At 36.9% G+C, this 13,746-nt stretch overlaps 1 protein-coding gene and 1 long non-coding RNA gene across 3 annotated transcripts in view; one reads left to right on the forward strand and one right to left on the reverse strand.

Moving 5' to 3' along the window:
• Nucleotides 1-13,746, forward strand: part of LOC118967930 (uncharacterized) — a 289,452-nt gene that overhangs the window by 261,693 nt on the left and 14,013 nt on the right. The window lies entirely within an intron of this gene.
• LOC108384220 (uncharacterized) overlaps nucleotides 1-13,746 on the reverse strand; it is a 59,313-nt gene that overhangs the window by 28,361 nt on the left and 17,206 nt on the right. For both annotated transcript variants that reach the window (XR_012133422.1, XR_012133423.1), the window contains exon 2: nucleotides 12,900-13,018. This is a non-coding gene — a long non-coding RNA (uncharacterized lncRNA). The remainder of the gene's footprint in view (nucleotides 1-12,899; nucleotides 13,019-13,746) is intronic.

Consider the following 13,746-nt stretch of genomic DNA (forward strand, 5'->3'; position numbering starts at 1 on the left):
TGGGCAATATTTTTAGAAGATGAACACCCAAAAATGAAAACAGGCTGGTTGAAACCTACCAAAGAAATGAAAATCAGTGAGTCTATAAAGAAAAGATAAATGTACTTAAATAAAATAAAAATTTCTATCATGATATTATTGAGTCATTTATTGTATTTTATCTTTCATTCTGAATCAGAAAGTTCCAGGGAGCTTGAACTGATCCAACAATGTTTCTGTCCCCAAAGAACAGCAGAAATAGAAACATCTACTTTCTGAAAAAAAAAGAACAAGTGTCCCAAAATTGAGCCCGCAGGACTACCACAGCTCAGATAAGATGGCACACAAAGATGATCGAATACACGAGAGAGCGCTATGAGTGAGTGTCAACAAAACAAGAAACAACGATTTATATCTGCAGAATGTTTACTAAATAAAAGCTACAATTGCAAATGTGAATATACAAAAGCCACCAAGTTTAACAGAAACATTTTTATAAAGTGGAATTTTAAGAAACGAAAGTTATGATGTAAAGTTAAATACGCACAGTGAAATCTTAGGGATTACTGTTGAATTGAAATTTAAAAATTCATAAATCCTAAATAATAGATAAAAAATGGAGTAAGAAAATAACAAACAAAAATTTAAAAAGTATGAAGAGAGAAGAAAGAAATAGAAGTAAAATGAGAAAAAAATCAAGTTTTACTAAGTGTAAGTGGGGAAAACTCACCAGCTGAAGATTGTCCAATTGTTTTTTAAAGAATCATCTGTATATAATGTGGTCGACAGAATAATCGCCCCCCAACCCACCAAAGATGTTCAAGCTTTAATCCCCAGAAACAATATATTAATTTATATGGCACAAGGAACTTTACTTTGCAGATGTAATTAAGTTAAGGCTATTCACATAGGGAGACAATTCTGCATTATCCAAGTGGGCCCAATGTAATTACAAGGGTCCTTCAAGAAGGATTCAGCAGGGTCAAAATCAGAGAAGGAGATGTGAAAAAGGAACCAGAGGGGGGAAGAGAGAGGGAGGGAAATCTGAAGATGCTGCATTGCTGGCTTTGAAGATGTAGGAAGGGGCCACAAGTCTAGGAATGCAGGCATCCTCTGGAAGCCAGGAAGTTAAGGAAGCAGATTCTCCCCTAGAGCTGATGCTTTAATATTCGAACTCCTGACCTTCAGAGCCAAGATAATGTATTTGTGGTGTTTTAGCCACTAAGTTGGCAGCAATTTGTTACAGCAACCATAGGAAACAAAAACAATAGTATATAAGCAGCATCTCTAAAGAATGAGAGCACATAAATATTAAAAGATATTTCATTCTGATAGAAATTTTTAAACAGGAGACAGTAACAGCAAAGTGGGTGGAAAGAGATAATGAAATTTAAAAATAGGCAACCTTCTAGCAAGATGGGAAGAGAATAAAGTGAACTGTCAGAAATAATATTATTAATGAAAAGGAATATAATTACTGTGATACTGTGATTTGTAAGAAATATATTTGGTCTTCGTGCATGGTTCCTATTTCACAGCATCCCAAACCCTTGGCATTTCCTAAGTGATAGAGCTAAAGTGTCTCTTATTTATATTAATGAGGTGACTTTTAGAACACATACATGTAAGGGTGGGAGCTCATTGCCAGGAGATTTGAAAGCCTAAAGAGTCTAGGTCTTATGATGTGAGTCCTAAATGAGCACTAATCATTTTTACATGGAGAATTAACTGGCCAAAGGATGTTGGAGTACATATTTTCTGATAGTAGAAGGAAAAGAGAATGGGCATAGAAGTTTTGGTGGGTAGCTAGATGAATCCATGTTTGACATGACAAGAATTTAGCTAGTAGGAGAGAAAGCACGAAAGAGAAAAAGTAATGGGTAAAAGCAGTTCTCCAAAGCAAGAATTAATAGAATTATACTCCTGGGTTGAGAAACCAGACATAAAGCTAAAAGGTTTAAATGGCTCAGCAATGTTGCAGACAGGAGCCTAGAACAGTGCTCTCAGTAGAATTGGCACTTACGAGAAAAAAAAAAACCTGAGCAAATGAGTCATGAGTTCATTTTTACATTCCACGTGGAAATGTCCTGGAGAAATGGAGAAATCTGAAATTGTTATTTTGATGAATAAATGAAGGCCACGGATGGATTTTGTCAGCAAGCTTGAAGCCCTGACAACAGATGAGCTGTCTTAAAATAAAGAGACAAAGGTCACAAAGTTGATGCAGAAGGTGAAAGGCTAGAGAAGGAACTAAAGCTGAAGAACAGCTCGGGGAACCTCACTTGCAGCAGAAAGGTTTCTAGCTGGGTGACTTTTATTTCAGCCCGACAGCATAGATGTCTATCAGATTTCATAGGGTAAAGAACGGGCAGAGGAGAAGAAAGGAACAGGTTAAATCTGTCTGTTTCCTCTTTATGAGTCCTTCCATTTAGGTCACAAATAGCTTTCCGACTATTGAATTTTAGGAACTCCACACTTGATGCCTGTCCAGGCAGGGTATCTATGGACTGGTCATTACTTTGCTGCTAATGAACTTCAGGGCTTGGCTTAGTCAATGTTGTGAGCAGGAATGCTGGTGTTTCATGGTCCTAGTCTTACCATCTGTGTCTTGGAAATCCCAAGGACTTAGTATTTTGCCTGATTCACTTTATGCGAATCTTTAGATAGAGATTGTTATCATCATTGTGTTACTTCTCCCAATATCTTTGCACCTCTTTTTTGGAGCAAGGCACCTGTTGTACTGAATTTTGGAATTCAGGTATTGCTATACAGGCTGTGATGAAAGATTCTATTTCCTTAATTTCCTTTTTCCATTGTCTTTTTTTTTTATTTGTTTTTTGGTCTCTTTTTCTTTCTACTTAATGGGAGGAAAAGTGGTGACCCAAAGTTCCTCAAGTACCACTGTACGGTTGGCCAAGGCAGGCAGCTGTAGTCTGGTTAATTTCAGATCTGGAGTCAACAGAAAATTAAGTGATACTTCATTGACCATTATTCCATCTACCAAAATAACAATTTCATTTTAATTGTAAAGCTGCCGGTCTTGAGTAAGGTGCAAAATGACTCACCATGTAGTTTAATGCATTTTTGTATTCCTTTGCTCAAGCAAAAATAGAAGAACAGATGGCCATAAATTCAGGGAAGCTTAGTGAATTGGCAAGTTATGACATACAGTAACTTGGAAGGGAGTAACTTAAATGTCAATTAACAAGGAGGAAAAATCTTCAAATATGATTTTGGAACATAGAACACATTATGATTTATTATTCCTGTTTTCTTTTAATTATTATTTCCTTGATATGATTAACTTAAGGAAAACGGGTTCAGATGAGTACAACTCCTTTAAAAAATCCTTTTAAACATGATGATTTGAGGCCAAAATTATTGCTTATCAATTTATACCCACCTAAACTGTAGATGACCTCTCAACTCTCCAGTTTCAACTTCAAGAGACATAGTGCCATTTGCTTTCCAGGCACCCTGGAAAGTTCAAGATTCCAAAAGAAACTTAACACTGATGGAGAGAGCCATTGGGGCAGAAAATGAATTCCCCAGGGAAGGACTGAGTCATAAATTCCTTTCTGAAGTTTGCTTTATGTCCTAGGATGATTATTAGGCATAATAATTTTGTATGCAGATGCCAGAGAGAAAGAAGATGAGAGATCATTCTTCAAAGATTGGGTGATTTGTGGGTAGTGGGTATTAATCTCTTTTATCATATATATTTTTTTAATTACACTTTCTCACAGTAAGCATGTGTTTATTAATAGACATCATCCAATACACAGAGAATGGAAAAATGTCTGATGGTGGTTCTATAAAATATTTTAAACAAAGCCTTGTACCTTCCTCCATAGCCAATCAAAAGCAGGTTTTTCAGAGTGAGGCTATATAGTATGAATAGAATAAAGAAGTATGGTTGAGCAAATTGCCAACAAATTTGGACAATGCTGATATATCATAAAGCTATGCCAACTAAATATGTTAACCCTTACAATTCAAAGAATTCATAGAGAACTCTGGAGAGACCATCCTATTCTTTAACATCAGGACTATATGTTTATGAATTTATTTTAAGCATACATACTTTGCATTGCTCAGTAATTAGTGTGAATGACCCAAATACTTGGCCATTTATAGGTCATTCTTCAGAATGATTTTCAAAATAAAGCAAAGAGGTCAGTTAGGTCTCCAAATAGCTTTCATGGGTCTAAAAGAAGCAAAGAAGTAGGAAAATGTAAGGACCGTGAGCTTCCTTAAGGTGAACAGTGCAGAGATTCCATAGAATACATAATAATAGAGGTTAGTTTGAATTTATAAGAGTCAGTTCAGCAGTATGACAGTGCTGGATCAAGAAAATATCAACAAGTAATTCTAGTGAGTCATTCTGCTTTTTCAATGAGCTTAGCAAGAAATGGTAAGAGAAGAGAGATGAAAAGACATTTTTAGAGTCAGACTACAGTGTATTTTTTGGTAGACTGAGCCATAAAAAGGGGCATATTATTAGTAAGATAAGGTCTCTATATTAAATATGACTAAGATGCTGAGAAAACCTTCATTGGTTGCAATATGGTGATTTTGCACAAGGGAATTTTTTTTTCTCCTGTTACATACAGTTTTTGTGTATTCCCTGAGGTCTTTGTTTAAACATATTAAAACAATGTTAGGTGCCATATCCCTGAGCTTTCATAATTATGCAAAAATGTTTTAAAATAATGTGAGTACATTTAGAAGTTGACAGACAAGATATCCAAGCCCTCCATAGAACATTCATGTTGGAATCCAAGAAATATATTTTATATTCTCTGGAATAAGAGAACAAAAATCAAATTGTTAAGTACAGTATTCTTTCTCCTGCTAAAATATGGAACTACTTTATAGGTCAACTTTAAGTATCCAAACTTAAATTTTGTACAATACAATGGGATAGTTATTAGAAAATCAAATTGTTATTAAGTACATTCACTGGGAAAAAAATCCCTAATGGACCTACAAAAATGAAATGAGCAACAAAGTATAGCTTGAGAGTTTCCAAAGATCTTTTAGCTTCTTAATTAGAAGAACGTAGTTTTACTTTACACAATCTATAACATCAGTTGGATTCAACTATGTATTTTTTTAAGCCCTGGAATTTTTATAGTACACAGGGCAATAGAATGTAGTTTTTTTTTCATATTTTTCTCTTTGATATCTGGCTTAAAAAGTAACAAGGATATACCAGTAAAAATAAAAATTTTTAAAGTGTGAGTTGCTCAAACCTCTAAGGGTATGGGAAAACTTAAATAAACACTAAATAAATTTTACTTAGGCTAACCTTATTTTCAAAAGCATTTAAATGTATAATATGTTAAAATATTAAGATGCAAAACATGACCTATTAGTGAATCATCTAAAATTCATGTTTTTGATTTTTAAACATGTATAGATTTGTTTAAAGTAATATAACCCATAATTTAAAAGAATTCTTTGACAAACTTTGTCCATGGTCCTATAATCACAGCCAAAAGAACTATGTTCATTTCTTGTCTGCCATCTGTTGTGTTATAATTGGAAATCGTTAATTCTCCTTGAACCTCAATGTTCTCATCTGCAAAATGGGAAGATATTTCCTTGAAAGGATTGCTGTGAGAATCTAATTAAAAAATGTGAAACTTATTTGCAAATTGCAATTGAAATACTGATATTAAAGCATTTATTATATTCTCCCAAAGTGAAAAAAAGGAAATTTCTTGAAGCATTTAAAAATTGATGAAGTAGATTATATATAAAATTCTGGTCCTAAGCATCAGACTTCCATAAAGGAAAAAAATATGTATATTGGTACAGGTTCAAGCAAAAATTAGTCATCTACTTAACAAGTATTTGTAGAATGATAGGTGCTATGCTGGGCGTAGAATGATGGCCAAATAGAAATGACTCTCTCCCTTATCTAGCTTATAATCTAAAGCAGAATTTGTAGGAGAGGGGTCATTTGATGCATATTAAAGCATATATTTCTGGCCCCACCCCATGTCTGCTGAATTAGATCTCTGGTAATGGAACTTGGGAATCTACATTTTCAAAAAGTATTGTGATAAATTCTCAGCCACACTGAAGTTTGACATCAATAGTGCACAATTTACAATGGAGTTTCCATGAAATATGATTTGTAGAACAATGGACCCGGACAGTGGTGGTATCTTTATTTCTCCTGTTGTTTAATGTGGTAACTCCAGTTACCAACTGGAAGGAATATGGCATCATAGAAAGAGGTCAAGATTCTGAGAGATGGATTTTGTCAGAGAAATATTGTGCTGAAACAAGTTCAGAATTAAGGAAATTTTTATTCAAGACCATTGTAATAGAGGGCAAAGAGGGGCTCAACTCTACTGACACAAAAGCTGGGAGAGTTTTAGGCTCTTGTGTGAGCTGGTTGAAAAGTACTGGAGGACATTAGGAGGACATTGGTCAATGTGATTAGGCCATCTGTGTTCTCTAATTGGTGATCTGACTTTTGGGTAATAGGGACACCATTTTTCTTGATGATTACATTTCCAAAGGAGAGCTCCCAGGTCCTTGAGAAACTAACATTCCTGGGTTATTGGCAAGGGTTTGGGAGAAGATTTGCATGTTATTTACAATGGCAAATTTTCCTGAGTAAATGCTCTAAGAAATGGGAGGTTAGGGATCGAGAGTCAAAAGGAAATGTGTCTAGTTTAGGTAAGCTGAGAAGCATTAAAGCCAATTTTGGTCAGTTCTACCACTGTCTCTGTTACTGTGTGAATGTGAACCGGCCATTTTCCCTCTTAGGACCAGGACAATGAGGGTGTTTGATTATAGGGCTTCTATTAAAACCTCTGCTGCTAAAAGTCTGTGTTTCAAAGGCTGCTATTTAGGCACTATGCATTATTATTGCCTTAACAGATTTTTAAAACATCAAATAATTTTGAAATTGTTTTTAAACATCGTGCTCTCCTGGCCCTCCCTGAGATACCCAGACCTTCCCAACATACAGTTTGTACATCCAAGACCCTGCTTCAATACTCAGGTCATGTCCATCTGATATTGTTAAATTTTGAATATCATTTCTTTATGTTGCAGTCTAATTACAATTAGTCAGAAAATAATTCTAGTAAAAAGATGGCCTTAGCAAAAAAGGAATTCCGAAGATTTCACTATGTCATTTTTCTCTAAGAATCTATATTAGCCATTGCAGTTGCTCTATACTCTCAAAAAGTCTCTGAAAGCCTATGATATTTGTTTTCTGGACATTAATTATTTTCCTCGATATTCAATTAAAGTCTATTGATTTTGGCCCAGTGAAAAATGTGCCGGAGACCACAAATGAATCAAAATATTAACGTTCTTTTAAGATTTCTCAGTCTTCTAAAGGGAGAGCGAGAAGTGACGTACCCACAAAGTGCTAAGGGAATTAATGGGTGATTAATTCTGATGGCAGGTAATGGATGAACTGAGCCAGGATGTTTGGGGGAATTAACACCATTCCCATTAAGGTATGTTTGGGATGGGTTTTTTGGATAGAAGATGATTTAGGGGCTCTATTGGAATTTTCCTCATATTTTTAAAGGTTTTTCATGTGAATGAAGGATTAGACTTGTTCTAGATGGCCCAAAGCTTAGAACAGGCTTCATTGGGGTAAGTTACAGGATGCTTTGGGTTAGTGCAAGAAATAGTTCTTCAGATCAGGGCTAATGCAAGTGCCCTACTCTGTCCCTCCACAGTACGACTGCCAGGACTCTTTCAACAGTGAATCAAGTCAGAGATTAATTCACTGGAATCTTTCACTGGACTACAAGATTCTGAACAAGAAGCATGGGATTTAATCCAATATCTGGGTAAATGAATGGATAAATAAAAGGGAGGCCTTTACATATATATATATGCATACATACATACATATACATACATATGTATAGTTATATAATGTTTCAGCCCAGTCTGGAGGGCCCATTCACAGATGTATTGCAGGAGAAGTCCACACACCAAGTAATTGTTAAGACTAGATGAATTAGCACAGTCCAACAGAAATAAATCTTGTTAAAAGACAATTCCCTAAAAAGTCTTGATTGTACATTCTGCACATTAGAATCTGGATTTCAGCCATGGTAGGTGCACGCGAATCAGACATGTATAAAAAGACCTGGAGTAAGTCTTTAATTCAAGTCCTAATGAAGACGCCATGTAAATGAATAGAGAGATTCAAGACTGATTAATCCCTCTGGATTTACTGTGCAGTCTAAGTGCTATCGTTGGGCTCTGATATAACCTTTCTGTCTTTTTTATTTTGGGAAGAGGGGAAGGTCTTCCACATCCATCAAATTCAAGTCAGCGCACTTGTGGCTCGCTGACTGATCATATCTCTCCTTAGAGCAAGCCTGGCTGCTACAGATTCATCAGAGTTGAGAATTAATTTCAAGTCCCGGTCCAAGGAAATGCCCTTTGGCTGACCCTGTGTGCACTACTCTTTCAAGTCTTGCTGTGTGTGTGTCCCCCACTCTTATGGACTTAAATTGTCTAGGCTGAAATGATCATGTATTGAAATCAGGTCCTTTAACGCTGTTTCCAAATAATATCTGCTAATATGATTCCTCAAAATTCACTTTCAAATTCACATTAATCAAAATTTAAATTTAATAATTACATTGCACCAACCCATTTGATATTGTAATACATACTCAGATTTCAGATGTCCTGCTTAGGAACTACTATTTCTCTGGTTTGAGTACCATGTTTTCATTTTGTTAAATGCCCTGAGTCTTTGGACATGAAGGGGATTCATTAAACTTTTCTTGGGGGAAAAAAAAACTTGGGGTGACACATAAAAATGGACTGCTCACTGGGCAGGAGCAGGAAATCCCTGACACTTCTGGTTTCAGGCCATTAATCCTGGCACCGTCCTGGACTTCCAGACCCCAAAGCTTAGAGAATGATCCCATTGCACCATTACACGGACATTATGGTTCTCCGTTATACCCTTTCTAGCTGCAGGTCTTTAGCTTGACCATTGTAATTTAACCAAGGCATGAATAAAGTCCAGAGGAGAGGCATCGTGGTTGCCAAAGTATGATGCCTTTCTAAAAAGAAGCAGTAAAATGATAGTAACTCCTAGTGGTTTTAATTCTACCAATATCTTCTAATCTTTTTTTTTTCCCCCTAAATAAGAAAATGATCAGAATCAGCCCTGTCATAATTTGGTCTTGGACTTTATCATCTTTATATCTAACCAGTCACCTTGTCCAATATTCCAAATAAGTACCATTTCCAGATACATTGAGGACAGTCATTAATAGGAACTGTTCATAAAGATAAAGTGACACCCAGCCTGCATTTTTTCTCTGCATGATGTTGGAACTGCTTCTACATCCCGACCGAAGTCAGGATATGTTTTATCTACTAAGTTCTCTGCATCTACTGTTCTTGTCACTCTGTCACAGATGGAAATTAAGTTGATTTGACAAGATTTATTTTTCACAATGTCAAGCAGATTTTACCCAGTACCCCATGATTTGCTAGGTGCTTGCAAATTGATTTTTTGATGATATATTTCAGTAAGTTTCCAGCTAAGTAGTGATGATGACAGGTCTTATAATTTTTAGGGTTACTTTTTTTTTTTAATCTTCCCAGGTAGAGAAAAAGAAACACACCAAGATTAGTACTGCATTTAGTCTTTTCAATGTCGTTGATTCCCTGAGTCCTTTTAAATGAAAAGATGTTAGGTTAATTGTTCTTCACTGACTTTGGCAAACTCCTGAGAAAATGTTGTAAGTCACCAGAACTTGCAGTTCAGAATGTGTAACCAGTTTATAAAAGTTGTCTTACAATAGAATCTTTGTTTTATACCTTGTGTCTTTTCCAAATATATCATAGCTGTCCTGTATTTTAAGCTTTCAAATAGGACTTATGAAAGTTATAATTTGAAGACTGGCTAAACTTCTCAGCTACTTAATGTAATTTATAGTCCTTCGTAAGTAAGAAAATTCATTGATTAAATATGAAAGATTTAAGATACTAAACTAAAATGTATTTCTGACATGGGATTCATTCATTCATTCAAGAAAAGAAGCATCATTGTCCTGAGTAATATGTCACTATAACAGTCAAGTGTGAAAACCTCCAGACTGGAATAATAACTATTAGAAGATCAAATACAAATCAGATGGTTAATTAGACTTTGTGATCACAGTCTCTGAGGAGAAATATTTTTAATAAACTCAGTTGTAAAATAATATATAGTTTAAAATATATAAAATGTTCTCAAAAACTTTGGTCTTCTATGGTTTATAGAAAAAAGATTATGCTATTTTTAAGCACTTTTGGGTGCCAGTCACTACACTTAAATACTTCTAATAAAAGCCAGCATCCCCTGAACACTGACTCTATATAAGGCACTATGTTAAGTTCTTAATCAATATAATTTCATTTACTTCATTCATCTCACAGGAGTTGTGTTGAGAGATATTATTATCATCCCAATTTTTAGGTGAAGGCACTAATAGTTAGATATTTAAGTAATGAATCTAATGTCATAGAAGTAATGGTGGTCGAGCAGGAATTTGAGCCAGTCTGAATGTAGACTCCCGGTGCCTGTCCACGCATAATAATGCCAGATGTCCCAAAGCCGCACAAATGACTTTGAGTTAGAAAGTATATTTCATTTTTATACACATGGAACCTAGGGTTCAGTGATGGTTAATGCATAGTTGAGTCATATAGCTTATAAATGCCATATCTCAATTCCAATTCACACACTGAGTTAAAACAAATCTCCAGAAGTCTGCAGGAAAAAATGATAATAGCTAACTCGATAGTGCCCACTTGTTCATCTGCAGCAGATTAACCTATTAGTTCCAAAATAATGAACAGAATCTAGTTCTGATGGTGCACAAGGCAGACACATTATTCTTGAACTCCGTGTCTACACATGGGTGCATCCAGGAGTCAGGATTATTTGGAGTGGTCCAGCATGTCCCTAAGCAGTCAGGAGGGAGCATCTCCCAGGGTTCTGAGCATCTAGAAAACTGTATGATCTTCCTAAGGAAGGATTGTCTCTTTCATACATTTCCTATACAAACATGTTTCTCTTCAGATACTTCTAACAGGATATGTCTCTATATATATTTTAAATAACATAAAATTAGCATAGAATTATAGCATCATAGATGTATTTGGGCAAGAACATGGTATCAGACACTTTCGAGACTACTCAATTACTTGTTTGTCTTAATAAGAGAATCACAGTTTTGTTTGGGGCAGCAATGTGCCCAAGAAAAACGCTTGATCTCCCAGACTCCCTGGCAGACAAAGCTGACTGTGGCACACCATTCGGGCTTCAGGGCTTCAGGGGAGGAAACTAATAAAAAAAAAAAAGTTGCATTAAGAGAAAGCATTTGGCTCTCCCACTTTCTTTCTTCTTAGTTCATGGATACAGTTTTTATGGATGTGGCAGCCTTCTTGTGAGCTTGAGGATGGCAACCACATGCTAAGAATGATGAGGAAAGACTGATGATGTGAACTCTCCTGGACTGCTTCTGAACTAATGGAATTTGTGTATGAAACCCTATGGTATGGTTTTGTTTAAACCACTGTGTCAGGAATTTCTGGAATTTGTAGTCACATGAAGTATTAATGGATTCCTAAATATTAAGAAGTATGGTGATACCCAGACATTTTTTATTCATAATGTGATTTCTTTACTTCATGTATATATACCTTCAATGTAAAATGGTTAAAAGCATTGCTTCTAAGTTGAGGGATGGGTATTAAATGTAGGCTTCCATTCTAAGCACCCCTGACTGCCCTGTTTGGGGAAAAAAAAATGAAACTCAAACTAAAATACAATTTTGTTCTTGGCTATGGTTTGAATTCCAGGCCAAAAAGAGTGGAATGTCCATCAGCCAGAGGCTGAAGACAACCCTGCTCTGAGCATATCAGAATTTCATCTTTTCCCTTATGGAAAACCACCTTGTAGCCCTCTTGGGAGGAAAGGCCTAATGAAACCCTCATGAGTTAGATAAAGAGCTCAGCAAACTTATTACAAGGGGCAAAGCTTACCTTACAGTTTAAGTTAGTAAATTTCAAGAGGTTCTGATTAAAAAAAAAATTTGAAAGAGGTCTTTTTGTTTATCCAACAGAACACTGAGGACTCATTGATTTGCTGAGACTCCTTCACCCTTTTCTGACATGCAGGGCTGTGGTGACGTGGAGAGGCTGACATCTTCCCACCGTCCCTTTCCACAGGCCTCACAGGCCCCTGTGCAGGACACTCCAGGCCTTACAGACCACAGCATGTAAATTACTGATATGGCCTCAGCTTTTTTACATTGGTTATACCAAATCTTACTAGGGGGTGTCCCGCCAGAACATAAATCTGTCTTTCTTGTTTGCTAGAGAAGTGGCCAGGTTCATCATAGTGTAGATGAAGGGCTCATAAAGAGCAGCCTGCCTCAGCAAGGAAGAACCTTGGAATGTCTAAGGGCTGTGCCTATAGAATCTGGAATTCAAGATGATTATTTCCATTTATGTACTGAAGATTAAAAAAAATTCATCTCTAGATGCAGGGGGTCTCAAGAAAAGTCATCTCTAGATGCAGGGGGTCTCAAGAAAAAGGAAAAACAACAGTGTTTCCTAAATCCCTAGGGTGTGCAACTAGCTCTGACCCAATACCCATTGGCTGGATTTTGCTGTGGGCAGTGGCTCTGGGTATAAACAGAATTGTTATGACAGCCCTATTCTAATAGTGATTCTTGGGAATAACTTTCCTCCAGAGCTTTGCTGCAAATAGCTACGAACCTGGGCCACATTTGGATCAGACCAGAAGACTGTGCTTGTCATTGAGTTCTGGGGCAGATCACTGTGGCAGGCGGGTCCACGGGAAGAGATGCGCGCCCTTCCCCGACAGGTGCATCTTCACGCCAGGGACTCACCACAGCCTCATCCTGAACAGCGTCATGGCTTCCTCTTGGTGGCAGACTTCCTCCCCATCAAGTCAGTTCCCAGAATGGGATCGAGAGAGTCAGGACTGACCTCTCAGGCTGAGAGTTTCCTGAAAACGTAGAGGTGAAGATTTTAAGAACTTTCCAATATCGCCATGGCATTCAGGGAATGGACTGGGAATATTCTTTGGACCCCAAACTTTAAAGCACTTTCAGACTTACACAAGTGTGAAGAAACCAAGGCCTTGAGAGACCAAGTGCCTTGACTTAATATCTTTAGGTGCACACGTGCTGCTCTGGACAGCTGGCCCTCAGCACCTCTGCAAGTGTCCCAAGAGCATAATCAACCATGTATTAACTGTTTCATGGTTAATACAATTTTGTAAATTCAAAATTAATTGACAGTCTTTGAGGAAAGTTTTAAATATGTTTTGATTGGTTTAGTCTTGTGCTCAAATGTCATTTCTGGTACCATAGAAAGATTTTTCTGATACGGTCAAATTCTTCCCAAGTTCCACGTAGTCACTCCAAGACGTAATCTCTATAGCTATCTCAGGTCAAGGAAAGCATTATGAGTCCTATTTTATCCCCAAGGAACCTGAAGTTCAAGGCCATGTGGTGGCTGAATATCTAGGGCAACTGTCTGCATGTGCTGCGTCCCAGTTCTGTATTCTTTGCTGCCGCACCCTAGCAGCCTGTCCCATTATCCCACCCACCCACCTGTACTGCACTCCGTCCCCCGTCACGTTCACTCACTGAATGAGAAGGTGATTTTGATTTTGTTTTTGTTCCCTGCCTCAGGAAAGAAACCTTATACATTCATTTGCCTCCTTACTTA

Source organism: Manis javanica, chromosome 7 (genome assembly GCF_040802235.1).
Source record: "Manis javanica isolate MJ-LG chromosome 7, MJ_LKY, whole genome shotgun sequence".
Classification (NCBI taxonomy): Eukaryota; Metazoa; Chordata; class Mammalia; order Pholidota; family Manidae; genus Manis; species Manis javanica.